General features: G+C 39.1%; 1 long non-coding RNA gene and 1 other non-coding gene across 2 annotated transcripts in view; one reads left to right on the forward strand and one right to left on the reverse strand.

Moving 5' to 3' along the window:
- Positions 1–3,407: 3,407 nt before the first annotated feature.
- Positions 3,408–3,479, forward strand: TRNAR-ACG. The gene has a single exon. It is a non-coding gene; the product is annotated as a tRNA-Arg (tRNA).
- A 5,943-nt stretch (positions 3,480–9,422) lies between these two features.
- The window catches only part of LOC123464749, a 52,874-nt gene continuing 41,405 nt past the window's right edge, over positions 9,423–20,891 (reverse strand). Inside the window, exon 2 of the long non-coding RNA XR_006639768.1 lies at positions 9,423–9,811. This is a non-coding gene — a long non-coding RNA (uncharacterized LOC123464749). The remainder of the gene's footprint in view (positions 9,812–20,891) is intronic.

The following is a 20,891-nucleotide window of genomic DNA, read 5'->3' on the forward strand; positions in this document are numbered from 1 at the left end:
TCTGCTACACACCTCTGTTTCTTCTTTTGCCATCCACTTGGCCTTCGCTGAGTTACATCACATGTGCGAAGGTTTACAAAACAATGAAATTGAATTTTAAGCTTATTGAGTCAAATTTCTTTGTTTTTAACACAGCATTGAGTTGCTTCTCTTTCCAAACTCTTAATAAGGTACAACCAACTGTTTTCTTTTCCAACATGCACAGTTAAATCAGAATTCTAGTTTTATTCACAGTATTTTCTACCCTTTGAAACACTTGTATGCACATATATGGGAGATTTTTTTTTTTTTTTTTCAATTTTCTGGTCAACGGTGAAATCTGCATTTTCTGTGCAAAGAGCAAAGGTCTCTGTGATAATAAGTGTTCTCTAAAGAAATAGGAACAGTAAGATGGCTATGTGGGTATGTGTATATACTTCGCAATAGACAGACAGAAATAGGTGACTAGAACTACTGCTGTCTATCTACTAAAATTATATGGAATTACAGAGGATGACAAACCCTAAATGTGCCATTGGCAAGTTGGAGACCCAAGGTAGCTGGTGGTGTAGTTCCAGTCTGAATGTCATCAGGCTCAACACCCAGGAAGAGCCAGTGTTTCCGAGTGATCCAGAAGGCAGGAAAAAACTAGTATCTGCGCTCAAGGCAATCAAGTAGTATGAGCTCCCTCCTGCTCATGGGAGGGTCAGCCTTTTGTTCTGTTTAGGCCTTCAGCTGTTTGGATAAAGCCCACCCATATCAAGGTGTGCCTGCTGTTTTACTCAGTCTACCAATTAAAATGGTACTCTCAAAAATGATACAAATGAGACACAGATGTATAGAACAGTCTTTTGGACTCTGTGGGAGAGGGCGAGGGTGGGATGATTTGGGAGAATGGCATTGAAACATGTATAATATCATATAAGAAACGAATCGCCAGTCCAGGTTCCATGCAGGATACAGGATGCTTGGGGCTGGTGCACTGGAATGACCCAGAGGGATGGTACAGGGAGGGAGGTGGGAGGGGAGTTCAGGATGGGGAGCACGTGTACACCCGTGGCGGATTCATGTTGATGTATGGTAAAACCAATACAATATTGTAAAGTAATTAGCCTCCAATTAAAATAAATAAATTTAAATTAAAAAACAACAACAACAAAAAAAGGATACAAATGAACTTATATACAAAACAGAAATAGAACAACAGACACAGAAAACAACTTTATAGTTACCAAAGGGGAAATGGGGAGAAGAATAAATTAGGAATTGGGGATTAACATAAACACACTATCTACATATAGAATAGATTACCAACAAGAACCTACTGTATAGCAAAGGGAACTGAACTCAATATTTTGTAATAACCTGTAAGGGGAAAGAACTTGAATATGTATATATACATATATATATATATATATATGTGTTAATCAGTTTGCTCTATGCCTGAAATTAACAGAATATTGTAAATCAGCTATACATCAATAAAAAAATCAAATTAAAAATGTTAATTGTGTCCGGAAACAGCATTACAATCTCACCCAGAATATCTGACAAAGTGTCTTGGTTTCCTATGGCCCAGTCAGTTGACATGTAAAAACTACCATCACAGTTCCCTATTACAGTGGACCAATTTGGAAACAACATCACCATCCTAGTTGTGAAGCCTTGTGCACGTCACTTACACTCTCAGCCTCCAGTTTTCCCCTGGTAGGTAGTAGTGTGAAACGATTATTCCAAACTGAATATGTACAATGAATACCTCCTAATCTCCCTGCAGACAACATCCCACAGTTTAGGTAAATTCTATAATCCATTTAAATGCTACAATTCTCTGCTCCTAAATTGGAGGAAAAGGAAAAGTGATTTGGAGGCTGCCACAAAACCCTTATGTGCAGAGGGATCACAAGAACATAGTCTCATCTCTAGTCTCATTCTCATAATAATCTGGAAGAAGAGTGAATGAAGGTTTTGCTAAGACTCTCTTATTAATTTGTTTTCTTAATATACAAAGTGGAAGGGATGCTTCTTTTAGAAAAGGAGTATGGTTATGACATTTGCATTATTGTTCTTTATTAGTTCCCTAGCACTGGTGCCTGCAAAGTGTAATTCAATTTATCTTTTTCAGTAGCTGTGTTTATAGTCATCCTGAGCATGACTATAAATACACTCATACTTAAGAATTATAATATAATGTATTATAATCATAATTAAGAATTATGAAACTGACATACTATTAATATTTGCAAGTAGGCATAAAGGTTTCAACCTCATAATCCATAATCCATTTTATCTACTAACTGTTCTCATACTCTCTTCTTTCTAGCTTTTGAAAACACACTACCCATAACCATTAGAAAATAGAATTACTACACACTGATAGCTTCTCACCCATAGTCATATCACAGGGAGGCCTCATCAGTTTCTCTCAACAAGCCCTCCACTTCACTCTGCTGCTGCTGCTGCTGTTAAGTTGCTTCAGTCGTGTCCGACTCTGTGTCACCCCAGAGACGGCAGCCCACCAGGCTTCCCCGTCCCTGGGATTCTCCAGGCAAGAACACTGGAGTGCGTTGCCATTTCCTTCTCCAATGCATGAAAGTGAAAAGTGAAAGTGAAGTCGCTCACTTCACTCTACATACCTCCAAATGCACACCTAACAAGCTCTTCACAGATTACCCATAACACCACCATTTGACACAAAAAAACCTGTAATAAACTATACAACCATCCTTAACAAATATGTAAGTGTTTTCATGAAAAATAGAATGTCAATGTTTCAAGAAATAATAGTTCAAAAATCCATCATATTGCTCTATCATCATAAACATATCTAGAATCTGATCTCTTCTTGCAAAACTTATTGCAACCATCCTCATCCAAGACACAGTCCCCTGTTATGAAGATTATTGCCAAAGCTTCCTAATTGCTCTTCCCTTTTCCATCCTTACTTCCCTAGTCAATACTCAAAACAGCAACCTATGTGATACTGTTAGGTTATCAGTGTAACCACGCTACTTATCTTCTCAAAAACTGGTCATGGCTCACCTTTTGCTCCCAAATGGGTGAGTCCCAATGGAACTAGCTTCCCAGTGGCATCTTTGAGCACCTATGCTGTTTGTTATAGCCTCCTTCTCTCTGTTCTAACCACTTTGCTTTCCTTGCCATTCCTTGAACACATAGTCATGCTTCCTCATCAGTGGCATGGCCACTTAGCCTGAAACATTCTCCCCCAGATGGACAATGACTCCCCTCCTTCAAGAGTTAAATCTTCTCTGTCCAGGCAAGTTCAACTATATCACCAACTGTTTACCTCACTCACACATTCCTCCATTCTACTTTTGCCCCCATAGTACTTGCCAGCTTCTTACAGACCGATTTAATTAGTGTGTTTATTATCTGTCTTCTTTATTAGTATATATGCTCCACAGACTTCCCTGGTGGCTCAGACGGTAAAGCATCTGCCTACGATGCAGGAGACCCGGGTTCGATTCCCGGGTGGGGAAATCCCCTGGAGAAGGCAATGGCAACCCACTCCATACTCGCGCCTGGAAAATCCCATGGATGGAGGCGCCTGGTGGGCTACCGTCCATGGGGTGGCAAAGAGTCAGCACGACTTAGAGACTTCCCTTTCTTATGCTCCACAGAGGCAGGCATTTTGCAGTTTTATTCACTGTTTTATCCTCTTCATCTAGAATAGTGCCTGATATAACATGAGCTTTTCAAATGGATGAGTGAAACAAGCAAAAAAAAAAACAAAAGGTAGGAACTGTTTTCTACTTTATTTGAACTTAATTGATGCCAACCTAAGCTACATGTATGTTGTTAATGCAAAACAGAATTGTAACCTAAGATGTTTAACCTAAGCAACAGATGAGACCCTTAAGCAAAGTTACAGATTAAATAAGTATTGGCATTAAATTTTTAAGAGAAACAAGTTATTTCAGATTTTGGTTCTCCCACTAATTAATTAATTTGAGAATCTCCCATTTGATTCTCAAATTATTTTAGAGATACCAAAAGCTAGATTTATATTTTCCTCTGATTTTCACTTTTTTTAGGTTTTGTCTTTATGTTTGGTTTAATTTTGAATTTACTTCACATCTTTGACCACTTTTGCCTTTATATAGAAAATGTAGCAGATTAACCTTAGGGGGAAGAAGTAAATAGCCTGTTACCCTTACAAAAAGATTGAGTGGGCTATTAAAAAAAGGCCTTTTTGTTCTGTATCTTGGGGTTCTTTTACATCACACAGAAAGCTTGGCTCTCCAGGCTAAGGAAAATGCTTACGTTTTAATGCAAAACTTTCAGAGCAATCCGGGTTTATTAGCCTAGTCTTGCGGCACTGCTGCAGATGGCCTGGATGCTGGTGGAGTCTGGCAGGGAAGGTGAGGGAAGGACACAGGCAAAGTGGTTTATGCACTGTGGCTCTGTGCAGGGCGCTTACACTTCCAGCCCTAATTATCTCCTGGGGGGCAAGGCTTTCCAGTTGGCAAAAGAAAACTCCAAGGCCAAAGAAAGACTACATTCTGAAATATCATACTCATGAGAGACAAAGCATGGTTAAGAATTTATAAGCCCAGCTCCTCTGGTTGTTGTTGAAGTAGGAAGTGATGATTTGTATTGAAAATGAGGGAGAGGGTGTTTATGATGTCTCTGGGTTAAGATAAACATTTTTGTTTAGCATTGTAAAAGATTTGGGGCAAATGCCTCAGTATGATTAAGGATTCGGGATGTTTCAATTATTTTATATTTACATATTAATGCTTTTATATATTTATTTCTAAAATATCTATTGATCACCTACTTTGGGCCAGGAACCATGCTACCTGCTGAGTTACAGCAAGCACAGAGCATACATGGTCCCTGCTCTCTGGAGCTTACTATATGGGATGTGTTAAGTCACTTCAGTCGTGTTCGACTCTTGGTGAGCCCATGGACTATAGCCCGCAAGGCTCCTCTGTCCATGGGATTTTCCAGGCAAGAATACTGGAGTGGATTACCACTTCCATTTCTAGGAGATCTTCCCAACCCAGGGATCGAACTCAGTTCTCCAGCCTTGCAGGCAGATTCTTTACCATCTGAGCCACCTGGGAAGCCCACTGTATGGGATGCAAACAGAAAGTTAATTTATAGAGTAGTGAGTTCTAGATTTTAGCCAAATAAAGCTTCTTAGTGACTTACTTAACAGCTTCTAACTTCCTCGTGATGTCTTCTGATGATGATGAAACTGAGCAGGACCCTGCAGAGCCTTCCCAGGGACAGCCCCAACTCCTATGTACACCACCACCCCCCCTCCCGCCTTGGTTGTAGAAAAGCTTTAGCTTCCCAAGCCTTCCTAGAGTTCCAAAAGCAAACTTGATTGGTGAAGTGAGAAAATGCAGAAACAAAGGAGCAGTCAAATAAGACAAAAGGTTAGTCATAAAACAAAGTCAAGGACTTTTAGTTCCTCCTCAAGGGCTGTAGTTAGTATCCTGAGCCATATCCTTGAGTTCTTGCAGATACTAAATACCTCCACCCCCTTCCACCAGGTAGAAGAAGTTAACTGCATGTTGACCAGCAGCACATAACCCCAGACTGGTTGGACCAGAAGGTTGATGACTGAAATTCCAGAAACACATCTTCCTGTTACTTCACCAGCAACCACCAATCAGATAACTAAGCCTGAATTAACCACACTCCCCACAACCCTCTCTCTCATCTTGCTTTTAAAATCTCTCCTCTGAAAGCCATTGAGGATTTTAGGTCTTTTGAGCATGAGTTGCCAATTCTCTTTGCTTGGTGACCACTTTGGGCAGCTTGCAATAAATGCTACATTCTCCTTCACCACAATTCGGTGTCAATAGATTGGCTTTGCTGCAGATCAGGTGAGCAGACCTGAGTTTAGTTTGGCAAAAATGATGAAGGATAAGAAAATGATATTTATTTGGTTGAAGCTTTGAAGAAAACATGGAAGGTTTAAAACAGTCACGTTGCAGAATTAGGTGGCCAGAAAAAGAGAGAGAGAGAGAAGGTGTGTTGAACAAGGCTGAATAATCAGAGAACACCTGAGTCTCTAGGTTATGTTAGAGCCAATCTATAAAGCTGTGTGCTCTTCTTTAGCAGGTTTTGACATGTGACATTTCATAGAAGGCATATAATTGAATTTGTTCATGGTTGGGACTTCTCTATCGAGTAAAAAAGAAAGAAAATGGAGCATATATGTTGAAGTCAAATTAAATGATGAGATTAAATGATGAATGAGGACAAAATTCACTGCAGATGACAAGTCAAAGAAATATAAAGCCTGCAAGTTGGATGTGACAGTGGCTAAAGTGAACCAGGGTGATGGTCCTATGTATGGGGGACCAGAGGGCGGTAAGTAGGTACCACAGTCTTCAGAGAATGAGAGTGAGTGAGCAAAAGGTCAACACCATACCATGATAAGAGTTTTAACAGACAGGAAGGGGAGTGATGCTGTAATTATCCAAGGGAATGAGGAGATCTCCAGTTCTACTTCCTTCGTGGAGTGGGGGCTAGGGACAGGTCTCAGAGAATGAGCAATCTTCACTTCACCTGTTGCTTCATCTATTATGAAGATTTAGGAGCTCTGATCCCAAATAATATAATATAGTATCCCAGATAATATAAGTGAGCTAGGTTTGAAAGACATAAGGTAATATGACAAACCAGATGTTTAAGGGAACTTGTGCTGGACAGTTCTGAGACAGAATAAAACAAACTTTATTTAGGAGTACAACTTGATATTTTTCTTCCAGTTTTATTGAGATAAAATTAACAAATAGCACTGTATACATTTAAGGAGTGGTTTGATTTATACATGTCATGATGTGATCATCACAGTAAGTTTAGTGAACATCCATCATCTCCCATGGATACAAAATTAAAGAAATAGGAAAATATTTTTTTTCTTGGAATGATTTACTCTCTTAAAAACTTTCATGTAAAACATACTGCAGTGTTAATTATACTGAGCATGTTGTACATTACATTCCTAATACGTATTTATCTTACACTGAAAGTTTGTGGCTTCTGACTGCATTTATCCAATTTCTACCCTCCTAACCCTCCCCACCCTACCATGCCTCTGGTAACCACAAATCTGATCTCTTTTTCCATGAGTTTTGTTTGTTTGTAACAAGTATCTTTTTAACTGCTGGATTCACTACAAATGAGAGAAATCCCCACAAGCCATAGTAAAGAGGAAGCAGGAAAGCAGAGCTGCAAATGAGTATTAAAACCAGGGCAACAGCTAAGACTTTTCCAATCCTGGTAAAAATGCAGCCTTGAGTTTTAAATGCCTCTTGGAAGATCTCAGGCTTGTACCAGGTGGAACTTGTACAAGCTTGTATGTGGAACTATAACACTGAAATAAAGTGAAGTGAAGTGAGGTGAAAGTCCCTCAGTCATGTCTAACTCTTTGTGACCCCATGGACTAAAGAGTCCATGGAATTCTCCAGGCCAGAATACTGGAGTGGGTAGCCTTTCCCTTCTCAAGGGGATCTTCCCAACCCAGGGATCGAACCCAGGTCTCCCTCATTGCAGACAGATTCTTTACCAACTGAGCCACAAGGGAAGCCAAAGAGGTGGGTAGCCTATTCCTTCTCCAGTGATCTTCCTGACCCAGGAATTGAACCGGGATCTCCGGCATTACAGGCAGATTCTTTCCCAACTAAGCTATGTATTCTCAACCCCAAATAATTGGATTCCCATAGAAAACCTCAAAGGCAAGACAGTTAAATTCAGGACTTCCATTTGACTGAATTTTAGTCTAAATTCCTCTCACTCCCATTGGATTTTTCTCTTTCCCACTGGATACTAACTTAGAAGATTGTGGCATTCCCTCCCCACTCTCTCTTTACAAATTTCTCCAGAAGAGAGGGAAAAGCAGATGCTCCCCATTTCAGACAGACAACAAGTTACAGACTCTCTCAGAACTCTCAATTAAAAACACCTCACCATCTCTATTTTCTGCTGTGGTACAGAGAACAGTCTAGAATCTTGCTAATTTCTCAGTCCCTCCTGAACGCAAGGCACAGTGTCCTCTGCTCTCAGATTTCCAACCTGAATGTTGAGCTTTAAGCCAACTTTTCACTCTCCTCTTTCACCTTCATCAAGAGGCTTTTGAGTTCCTCTTCACTTTCTGCCATAAAGGTGGTGTCATCTGCATATCTGAGGTTATTGATATTTCTCCCGGCAATCTTGATTCCAGCTTGTGCTTCCACCAGCCCAGCGTTTCTCATGATGTACTCTGCATAGAAGTTAAATAAGCAGGGTGACGATATATAGCCTTGACGTACTCCTTCTCCTATTTGGAACCAGTCTGTTGTATCCCCATCTCTTTCAGAATTGTCCACATTCCAGGATGTCTGGCTCTGGGTCAGTGATCACACCATCATGATTATCTGGGTCGTGAAGATCTTTTTTGTACAGTTCTGTGTATTCTTGCCACCTCTTCTTAATATCTTCTGCTTCTGTTAGGTCCATACCATTTCTGTCCTTCATCAAGCCTATCTTTGCATGAAATGTTTCCTTGGTATCTCTAATTTTCTTGGGCAGGTCAGGTGGTCTGGTATCCCCATCTCTTTCAGAATTGTCCACAGTTTGTTGTGATCCACACAGTCAAAGGCTTTGGCATAGTCAATAAAGCAGAAATAGATGTTTTTCTGGAACTCTCTTGCTTTTTTCGATGATCCAGCAGATGTTGGCAATTTGGTCTCTGGTTCCCCTGCCTTTTCTAAAACCAGCTTGAACATTTGGAAGTTCACAGTTCATGTATTGCTGAAGCCTGGCTTGGAGAATTTTGAGCATTACTTCACTAGAGTGTGAGATTAGTGCAATTGTGCGGTAGTTTGAGCATTCTTTGGCATTGCCTTTCTTTGGGATTGGAATGAAAACTGACCTTTTCCAGTCCTGTGGCCACTGCTGAGTTTTCCAAATTTGCTGGCATATTGAGTGCAGCACTTTCACAACATCATCCTTCAGGATTTGGAATAGCTCAACTGGAATTCTACCACCTCCACGAGCTTTGTTCGTGTGATGCTTTCTAAGGCCCACTTGACTTCACATTCCAGGATGTCTGGCTCTGGGTCAGTGATCACACCATCATAATTATCTGGGTCGTGAAGATCTTTTTTGTACAGTTCTGTGTATTCTTGCCACCTCTTCTTAATATCTTCTGCTTCTGTTAGGTCCATACCATTTCTGTCCTTCATCGAGCCCATCTTTGCATGAAATGTTTCCTTGGTATCTCTAATTTTCTTGAAGAGACCTCTAGTCTTTCCCATTCTGTTGTTTTCCTCTATAAGAAGACATGCCAACATGAACTGCATGGTGGCTAGTATTCAGTAATTATCAGTTATGGATTTTTTGTGTAATTAAAAAAAGACTCATTCAGTTATAAGTAGATAAGAAAACTGACCAAAATTTTCCTAAATAAATATTATTCCTTTTAGATTCATACAGAGCCACCAAAGATCTGGTTTCATTTTCTCCATCTGTTAAAATCTCAGTCAATGCATGAGTGTTAAGTTGCTTTGTCATGTCTGACTCTTTTGCAACCCCATGAACTGTAGCCTGCCAGGCTCCTCTGTCTAAAGGATACTCCAGGCAAGAATACTAAAGTGGGCTGCCATGCTCTCCTCCATGGGCTCTTCCCAACCCAGGGATCAAACTGCCATCCTTTATAACTCCTCCATTGGCTGGAAGGTTGTTTACTGTTACACCACCTGGGAAGCCCATCAGTCAATGGTTTGAGTCTATTTTCAAATAGGATCTCTTGTGAGGTCTCAGCGTCACTGTGAACAGCATCCATGGCTGCAGTCTTCTAGGTTCATGTCTAGAAAGAAGAAAAAATAAGAAAGAGTCAAATGAAATCTTTGGCCTAAGTCTCATGGGGCAGGGTTGGACTGCATGCCCATCCCTGAAGGAATCTCTTAATGGACTGTGATGATAGCTTAAGCCAACCCAGGCTTTTCCTGGAGTTAACAGGGAGTTACAACCAAAGCAAGTAACCTGAATGTGGAGGAAAGATAGTTCCCCCAGGAAATTCAGAGGTGTATTTCTAGGAGAAAAGTGACAAGATAAAAAGTTCATGTAGGTCACATTTTTCTCTTCTTTTCCGTTAGACTCTAGATGAACACAACTCACGTATCTTTTCAGAAGTTCTCAGATGTAAGGAATAATTATGCTCTAAATTGTACCCTAGAGATTATTAAAGGCTCACTTTGTTGAAATAGTTAATTTTGAAATAGCAGAAATATCAAAACGTGCTACTTATGATTCAATATGTATTCTCCTCTTCTTCCTTAAAACTGAACATTTATTTTATTCCAAGTTCTTCTTTTTTATCCAGCTAAAAGAATTAATTTCCCATCCTCTCTTTAAGCCAAGTATGGTCAGTTAACATCTGACTAATACTGTTGATGTGGAGTGTTTTATAAAACTTCAGTAAAGGCTTCATAGAAGAAACTCACTTGGGAAAAGCACTTTATGCTCACCACCCTCACCCCTAAACCCTTCCTGTTGACTTACATGCACATAAGACCTTAGAATTCCCACAATTCTTTAAATCATGAGGCAATATTAAGGATAAAAGCTCCAGACTAGGATAAAGCAGCAGTAAGTGGGAAGTAACTTAAGGGAGTGCCTCACAATCATGAAGCCACCACACCAATCCTAATTTGTTTATTCCTGAATTATTTCTTGCAGGGAAGGAATAATGTGTAGCTTGAACCACTGCTACTTGGAATTTTCTGGTATATGTGCATCCAAACCTAACCCAAAGACATTCAAGTTTATAACATTCATGCTCCTGGAGACCAAAGGCTTATTTATATAATTTCTGGAAGCCACTTGCAACATGAAGTTATTACTATTTTATGTCAAGAGCCTCGGCTTTGCAATTTCCCATATACTTTGGACTCTAAATCACTGGTGTTCCAAATGTCCAGATTAGAAGCTAGGTCATTCACCAGGAAATATATATTATGCCTGCAAGCCTAAAAATCTGCTTGTTCTAGACACTTGCCCTGTAGCCACTTCAATTTCCTGATATTTTCTGTTTTGATACTACATTTAAATCTGGAACAATATTTCCAAAAGTTTCCAATTACAAAAATACATGTAGAGATGAAAAAAGAAAAAGACTTTCTTATAGGTCTTCTAGCTCTCTCATTTCTTGTTTTTATAAGGCCATCTTAAATGCCTTTTTTTTTTATTTTATTTTATTTTTAAACTTTACATAATTGTATTAGTTTTGCCAAATATCAAAATGAATCTGCCACAGGTATACATGTGTTCCCCATCCTGAACCCTCCTCCCTCCTCCCTCCCCATTCCATCCCTCTGGGTCGTCCCAGTGCACCAGCCCCAAGCATCCAGTATCGTGCATCGAACCTGGAGTGGCAACTCGTTTCATACATGATATTTTACATGTTTCAATGCCATTCTCCCAAATCTTCCCACCCTCTCCCTCTCTCTCAGAGTCCATAAGACTGTTCTATACATCAGTGTCTCTTTTGCTGTCTCGTACACAGGGTTATTGTTACCATCTTTCTAAATTCCATATATATGCATTAGTATACTGTATTGGTGTTTTTCTTTCTGGCTTACTTCACTCTGTATAATAGGCTCCAGTTTCATCCACCTCATTAGAACTGATTCAAATGTATTCTTTTTAATGGCTGAGTAATACTCCATTGTGTATATGTAGCACAGCTTTCTTATCCATTCATCTGCTGATGGACATCTAGGTTGCTTCCATGTCCTGGCTATTATAAACAGTGCTGCGATGAACATTGGGGTACACGTGTCTCTTTCCCTTCTGGTTTCCTCAGTGTGTATGCCCAGCAGTGGGATTGCTGGATCATAAGGCAGTTCTATTTCCAGTTTTTTAAGGAATCTCCACACTGTTCTCCATAGTGGCTGTACTAGTTTGCATTCCCACCAACAGTGCAAGAGGGTTCTCTTTTCTCCACACCCTCTCCAGCATTTATTGCTTGTAGACTTTTGGATCGCAGCCATTCTGACTGGTGTGAAATGGTACCTCATAGTGGTTTTGATTTGCATTTCTCTGATAATGAGTGATGTTGAGCATCTTTTCATGTGTTTGTGAGCCATCTGGATGTCTTCTTTGGAGAAATGTCTATTTAGTTCTTTGGCCCATTTTTTGATTGGGTCATTTATTTTTCTGGAGTTGAGCTGTAGGAGTTGCTTGTATATTCTTGAGATTAGTTGTTTGTCAGTTGCTTCATTTGCTATTATCTTCTCCCATTCTGAAGGCTGTCTTTTCACCTTGCTAATAGTTTCCTTTGATGTGCAGAAGCTTTTAAGGTTAATTAGGTCCCATTTGTTTATTTTTGCTTTTATTTCCAATATTCTGGGAGGTGGGTCATAGAGGATCCTGCTGTGATGTATGTCAGAGAGTGTTTTGCCTATGTTCTCCTCTAGGAGTTTTATAGTTTCTGATCTTACGTTTAGATCTTTAATCCATTTTGAGTTTATTTTTGTGTATGGTGTTTTGTAAACATACTCACTTACATCTATGGGCCCTAAACAGAGAATAAGTACATAATGATCTCAGCTCAGTTCAGTTCAGTCGCTCTGTCGTGTCCAACTCTTTGCGACCCCATGGACTGCAGCACACGAGGCTTCCCTGTCCATCACCAACTCCCAGAGTTTACCCAAACTCATGTTCATTGAGTTGGTGATGCCATTCAACCATCTCATCCTCTGTCGTTCTCTTCTCCTCCTGTCTTCAATCTTTCCCAGCATCAGGGTCTTTTCCAATGAGTCAGTTCTTCACATCTAGTGGCCAAAGTATTGGAGTTTCAGCTTCAACATCAGTCTTTCCAATGAATATCCCAGACTGATTTCCTTTAGGATGGACCGGTTGGATCTCCTTGCAGTCCAAGGGACTCTCAAGTCTTTTCCAACACCACAGTTCAAAAGCATCAGTTCTTCAGCACTCAGCTTTCTTTATAGTCCAGTGGTCTAACCCTATTGAAATCAGACTCTAAATAATTGAGGGTATAATTTGAGAAGGAAAGTTCTGGGCATCGGCCTCCAGAGGGGTGGTGATGTTGATTTGTGGTATTGAAGTACAGGTTTCTGAAATAGAGAAAAAAGTCCTGTAAAAGGGAATGAAACATTAGTTTGGGTCCTAGAGCATAATCTGAGTTTTAAAGTATTGTGGGACTGATATAATTACATAGGGTGGAGCAAAGAAGGAACTTTAAGATTTACCCAAAGGTAGACATAAGAAAGAATGAAACTGTATGAAAAGAGATTTCAATAAAAAAGGGGTGAGGCCCAGAATGAGAAACAAACCCAGAGCTCAGTGTCTTCAATAACATGCCATAAGAGAATAATTAGGCTCAAGTAAGTAAACTAGAAGAGAGGGCTGTAAATATTTCCAAAGGTGATATACTAGTTTTTGATTGCTGCCTTAATAAATTTCCATAAAGTGATCAGTGTAAAACAACCCTCATTTATCTCACAGTTCTGTAGGTTAGAAATCTGACACGTGTCTCCCTAAGCTAACATCAAAGTGCTAGCAGCCTCCTTATGGGATGCTCCCGGGAAGAACCCGCTTCCAAGTTCAGTCAAGAGCTGTCACCCTGTATTTCCTTGGCTATAGGGCTGCAGCACCCATTCTCTTGCTGGCTATCACCAGGAGGCCACTGTTATTTCCTAGAGACCTTTCCCAGTCCTTAACTGTGGGCATCTTAAAGCCAACAGTGGCATCTCAACCCTCTCACAATGGAATCTCTGATTTCCCTTCCACCACAGCTCTCTCTGGGGGCTTCCCAGGTAGCTGAGGGGTTAAGAATCTGGCCGCCAAGCAGGAGACATGGGTTCAATCCCTGGGTCAAAAAGATCCCCTGAAGAAGGAAATAGCAACCCGCTTTAGTATTCTTGCCTGGGAAATTCCCTGGACAGAGGAGCTTTGTGGGCTACAGTCCATGGGGTCACAAATGAGTCAGACACAATTTAGCAACTAAATAGCAACAACAACAAAGCCGCTCTCCTTGTCTTTTCTGCAGCATCTCTCTGGTCACAGTGACAGTTTCTGCTTTTAAGGATTCACATGACCAGATTATGCCTATCCAGATAATCCTAAATAATCTGCAAAGTCGTGTTTTCAGAGATTACAGAAATTAGGATGTAAACATCTTTGGGAAATCACCCTGCCTGCTCCAGGTACCAATACATAAAAGAGCCAGTGAATTTGCTGTAGTTAGGGAGAGAATTCAGAGTCTCCATTTTCTGGTACCATTCCGACAATATCCACCATGTAATGGAATTCAGGGAGGTGAATAGCTATTTATCATGTCATTTACTCTCTGTTCTCAGATTTTAAAACCTCTGGTCATCTTAGACAACACCTAAATTAACATAATTAACACAAAGTTAAATATAATTACACAGAGTCCTAAGAAAACTTGGTAACACTTTTCCCACATGAGAATTTAAAAGAATTGACAAAATGACTCACTGTTAAATATATCTCTTTCAATCTCTTATTCATCTATGGTCGTGGAAAGCTATCGTGTTTCACACATAACCCCTTTGCATTATATTTTATTAAATGCCATTTATAAAAGTGTGCAAATTGATTGAGATCAATTCATTACATATGTTGAAGCAATAAGACCTTCAGGTGATTAAGTATAATTAACAAGAGAATAGCACCGAAAGTGCTGATATACTACAATTTCTATGCATTTATCATCATTATCTGTATAAAATAACTCAAGGTTTAATATCTCCAATTTTCATAAACTCAAGTGATTGTAACTCACAGCTCTGCAGTTTCACTTTTGTTTGTTAACTGAGGCCCCAAGAGTGTCACTGAAGTCGGTGTAATTTCTGACTGTTTTATTGGGATATAAAGATTTAACTGATCAGCCTAAGTTTTATAATTATATCAGGGAGTACACGAAATCATTCTCAGTGGAGAAGTGAAATGTCGGGGAGCAAAAGATGTTTTACTTCTATAGATCTAATAAACTTTTAATGATTAATATTATTCAGGAGTTCTCTCCTTTTTAATAAGCATGAGTATTGTTTTAGAAAACTATTTCAATCAAGTATCAAGAACTGATATTTGACATTCAGGAGGGAGAGGACATAGGTATATATATTGCTGATTCATGGTGATGTTTGGCAGAAACCAACATGATATTGTTGACCAACTATCCTTCAATTAAAAACAAATAAATTTAAGAATAAAAAAGATCTCTAAAAAAAAAAAAAAGAACTGACATTTGAATGGATATCCATACCTGATAATCTGCTTGGAAATTGAAAAGTGAAATAACTCTTGGCTAAAATTCAAAAGTAATTTGACTCCCTACTGGGGTCTTCATAATTCTAAACCATTGCTTCCCTTCTTGGTGTTCCTCCCTGGCTGCCAGGAGCAATTTCTTTTTGGACCCTGTAGATAGTCAGAGGGCTTCCCAGCTGGTGCTAGTGGTAAAGAACCCACCTGCCAATGCAGGAGACATAAGAGACGTGGGTTTGATCCCTGGGTCGGGAAGATCCCTTGTAGGAGGGCATGGAAACCTGCTCCAGTATTCTTGCCTGGAAAAGCCCGTGGACACAGGAGCCTGGTGGGCTACAGTCCGTAGGGTCACAAAGAGTCAGATACGATTGAAGTGACTTAGCACGCACTCATGCTCACAGATAGTCAGAGACCAAGGACATGACTGAAAGCAAGTGGCATATTAGGTGGTGAGTGAGCTGTGGACAAAGCCATCATGGCGAGTGACCAGCAGCCAAACTGGCTGGGAAAGTAATAGGCTGAAAGTCAGGGTCCTGACATAGGTTCCATGGGAACTGTCAATCATAAGAGTCGGGGAGGAATCATTGAGTGATAGCTGGATGAAATTCCTCAGCTAAATAGTCCCAGGTTCTTCTATCCTTTCCTTAGGTTGTATGAGAACACTAAAATCAGCTTTAATTTTTTAAATGATTAATCTATATTAGTCACAGTGTTCCCATGGCATGTCCCCAGGCTCACCTGCATCAGAAACTTCTGAGTTTTAAAATGTAGACATTTAGACCCCAATGCATACTTGCTGAGTAAATCTCTGAGTAGAGATACAGGAATCACTACATTTTAGCAAACTTCTATGGATTTATTTCCACATTAAAAATTTGGTTCTACATGTAATATATTTTTCACAATAAATCATTGTTTTTATGTCTACCCAACTTGAGAAAGCTTCAAGAGATAGGATGTATAGGAAAAGGATGATAAATTATTCTAGAGCTAAATATGGATGATCTTAGAAGTCAGAGGTCATACCAAGGGACTTCTTTAAAAACTAAACTTTCTAAGTTTGGCTGGGAAAGAGGAGGCTGTGAGACACTCACTTTGTATCTGTGGACTAATGCTTCCAGCCTGATATACCTCCAAGGACAAATATAAAGGAGAATGGCTGGATGAAATATAACCATAGAAAATATTTTAAAATAAAATCCTATAGACAGAGTTTATTATTGATTCACATTCTTGAATCTTTCAAAAAGTTTTTTACAATGGCCATTGCACTGAAAAACTCACTCAAGAAAGGGATGATCAATAATAAAACACTTAAAGTGTGTTGCTGTGTCAAGTCCCTGGCTGAGAGAGAGGATTCATGGGTTCTGGACCCAGACATCTCACTTAACCTTCCTGGGCCTTGGGTTCCTTCCCCTGTGAAACGAATATCCTGAGCTCAATGAAGGGCTTCCCCAGTGGCTCAGCGGTAAAAAAAATCTGCCTGCAATGCAGGAGATGTGGGTCCGATCCCTGGGTCAGGAAGGTTCCCTAGAGGAAGAAATAGCAATCTGCTCCAGTATTTTTACCTGCGAAATCTCATGGACAGAGTGCCTGGAGAGCTACAGTCCATAGGGTCTCAAAGAGTCAGACACGACTGAGCATACTGCACAGCATAGTACAGAGCTCGGCGATCTCTGTTTAATTAAAGGATTTTTGCTTTTTCTTTTCCTTGTCTGGTTTCTTTCTGAACAATCATCTGAGAATCATTAGATGAGTCAGAGGAATGTAACCTCCATGAAGACACAAATAAACACAAAGTACAAACTGGATTCAGAATGGAATATTTACATGCTTCCAAAGTCAGTCAGTCGGTCAGTTCAGTCACTCAGTCGTGTCCGACTCTTTGTGACCCCATGAACCGCAGCACACCAGGCCTCCCTGTCTATCGCCAACTCCCAAAGTACCTTTCCACAAAATGCCTACTGATTACCAAAAAAAATTTTGAATTAATTTGTATGGGAGAAGTCTGGCCAATCCCCTAAATGAAGTAATCAAAATGAACATCATCAATAACAAGACAGATCAACATGAATGCCCAGGTGGAGGCAGAGAAGGGACCACAGCATCAATCCTATAATAGGCCCGCCAAAGATATATCATATGAATCTAATCATGGGAACACATTAGACAAACAAAATTGAGGGGCATTTTATAAAATTATTGGTTTCTAATATTCAGAAATGTCAAGATCAATAAAAGCACAGAAAGACCAAAGCATTGCTTCAGACTAAAGAACACAATGCAATCTGTGATCTCAAGCTGTATCCTTTTGCTACAGAGGTGTGGTTGAAACAATTGATGAAACTTGAATGGATGTGATGATCAAATGGTAGTAATTTCTTACATATTAAAAAAATTAAAAAGCTGACACTAAGTGAAATGAAACAAAATTTTCCTTCAAAAAAATATTATTAGATTCTAATTCATCCAATCCTCTTATTGGTTTATTTTAAAAAATAAATTATTATTCAATTAATATAATTCATGTTACCCTTCCTTATTTGTGAATTACATAAATGTCACCAGGTCTTGACACAATGTCTGGAATACTAGCTGAGTATAAATATTTTGCATTAATAAATGTAAAAAGATATTAAAAGGCACTCTGTCTGAGTTGGAATTATAAGTGAAAACAGTAAGTGTTAGGTAATCACACATTTTAAAAACACATTCATGCAGGATTTGTTAGTAGGGAGTCCAAACCAGTTGTAGACTGTTATCAATGCATCCCAAATAATCAATGCAGGAAATGTGATGGCTTTGAAGAGTATTTAGTGAAAAATAAAATTCCTATAAAAGATATTTCTGGGTGTTAGGGGAACTATTCCTTGATGCAAGTCAAGTAGGAAGATTCAGTGGAAAGTTCAAGCTTAAAAGTTGAAAATAAGATTGTTTGAATTATTTAGAATCGGAATGTTAATAACTTAGAATGAACTTTTGAGAAGTGAAAATGTGTTAGTCCCTCAGTCATGTCTGACTCTTTGTGACCCCATGTAGCTCACCAGGCTCCTCTGTCTGTGGAATTCTCCAGGCAAGAATACTGGAGTGGGTTGCCATTTCCTTCTCCAGGGGATCTTCCCAACCCAGGGATCAAACCGGGGTCTCCTGCATTGTAGGCAGATTATTTGCCATCTGAACCACTGGGGAGGCTTTTAAAATAACAATAATGAGAAAGATCTGATTCCCATATGAAATATCCAGGAGTAGGGAATTGAAGAGAGATCATTTCCTATTTGAAAAATAGTATTGTTGAAAATGAGCAGGACCCTGCAGGGCCTTCCTAGGGACATAACTCCTTTTTTCATGTCCCCCACCTCCTGTTTAGCCTCCTAGGCCTTTCCTCCAGTTCCAAAGAGTAAATTTAATCGGAGAAGTGAGAAAATGCAGAAACAAAGGAGAGCAGTCAAGCAAGACAAAGTAATAGTTTAGCCATAAAACAAAGTCAAGGATCTTTAATTTCTTTCAAGGGTTCTAGGCAATATCCTGAGCCATATCTCTGAGTTGTCTTGCAGATACTGAAACCTCAGAATGGTATATGCAGACCACCAGTAGACCCTAGATGGGTTAGAACCAGAAAGTTGACTATTGAGATTCCAGAAACATCACTGTTTTCTCATCACCAATCTGTGAGAGAATTGTACATGATCTCATCACACACCCCGAGACCCTCTCTCTCACAGTTTCTAAAAATCCTTGCCAAAGCAAGGCTCCTTCTCTCTATAAAGACCTTTCATTTTGTACAACTCCATGGAGGGCCCTTCTAGTTGCTTGAAAGCATGCTTCCCATTACATGAATCACCTAATGAAGCCAATTAGATCTTCAAATGTATTTGGTTGGATTTTTTTGTCTTTTAAGAAAAATTATATCTGATGGGAGAAATTCAAGATTCTTACGGGTCTAAAACAAAATATCAGCCTTGAGGAATAGGCACATAGAAAAGTAAATCGTTATTTCCCAGGCAAGAATACTGGAGTGGTTTGCCGTTTTTCTCTCCAGGGAATCTTCCCCACCCAGGGATCAAACCCACTTCTCCTACATTGCAGACAGATTCATTACCACTGAGCCACCTGAGAAGTCCTAAAAAGTAAATTGCTAGATCCCAGAGATGGCAGCGCACCAGGCTCCTCCGTCCATGGGATTTTCCAGGCAAGAGTACTGGAGTGGGGTGCCATTGCCTTCTCCGCAGATTAAGGAAGGGATTGTCTTATTTCGGAAGAATCTTATCACAAAACAAAATCCCTTCACTGGTGACCTCTACTATGAAGTTTCAAGCAAGAGTGAACTAAAGTGCCCTGGGGGAAAAATACTACATCACCTATTCCACCAGAGCGGGAAGAGAAGGAATTTAAATTTTTCCTCAGTAACCCATGGTGCATATTTGTACATGGACTTATGTTCATTCAAGTTGTTTCTTTTCTGCAGGTTGAAAAAGAGATTAAATATAATTTTAACAACACATTTACAGCCAAAAATACCTGCTTTCAACATACTAGAGCTAAAACATTTCCATTACCTATAAAACGTTAACATTTTTTAAAGGACATGAATAAATATAAATAGAAAATACAATCTAATAATAGTAGCCTTTTGCTAGAAACTCGGTTTTCCAAAATGATAATCAAATTTGTGTCAAAACCAGTTTTGAATGTTAAATATGCCTAAAGAAAGGCAATGCCATTAAAAATCAAGTTCATATGTTTTCAATCTTATTTAGCTAAAACATATACATTAAATTTACATATGTTTCAAAATCAATTTCTCATGTATTAATACTTGATTGGAGGCATATAATGCTTTAACTGAAGTCCTATTTTTAAAATCCCCTAAATCTTTTTCTCCTATTGTTGTTCATTTGTTGAAATTTTTGCAACTCAGCTCATTTTAAATAAAGGATGAAATATACAAGCCCAAACTTACAATAATGTCACTATCATTACTTTTCTTATCCTCTTGATTATGTAATTTAGTTTGCAACTTACTCATTGGTATAACCAATATCTACCATGATAATAATAACTAGATTTTTTAAAACCTTATCAAGTGATAAGGATTTCTGTGTTTCACATGTACCAATATATACCTTCCTCAGAGAAACTTTATGACATAGTTAGTAATACCATTCTTCTTTTAAACAGGAGAAAACTGGGCCTTTGAAGATATTAACCAGTTCACCAATAATCACACAGTTAACAAGTGAAACAAGGATTTGAGCCCAGGAAGCATGGTTTCTGATGGGGTTTTATTACTATCTTATTGTTGGTATCACCTAATCACACTGAAAAGCATTACCTTACTCTCTTATATAATAGAAATATCCTGAAAATCATGGAACTTTTTCAAGTCTGATAATACATTGAATTATTTTAAATATGTAGTCCTTCTGAGAACACAGCAATTTTCTATGGATTAATATGAGTCTTGTGCTTACAAAATTATAATGGTCTAGACATTACAACCTTCTCCTGCTATGAAAAATCTAACAAAGACTGATAAAATAACTCAAAATGCTCTCTCAAATAACTAGATGACCTTGCAGAAAGTAAAGGAAAAAGCTCAAGCTGGACATATCAGGGGCAAGCATCATGAAATT

Source organism: Bubalus bubalis, chromosome 2 (genome assembly GCF_019923935.1).
Source record: "Bubalus bubalis isolate 160015118507 breed Murrah chromosome 2, NDDB_SH_1, whole genome shotgun sequence".
NCBI classification, from domain to species: Eukaryota; Metazoa; Chordata; class Mammalia; order Artiodactyla; family Bovidae; genus Bubalus; species Bubalus bubalis.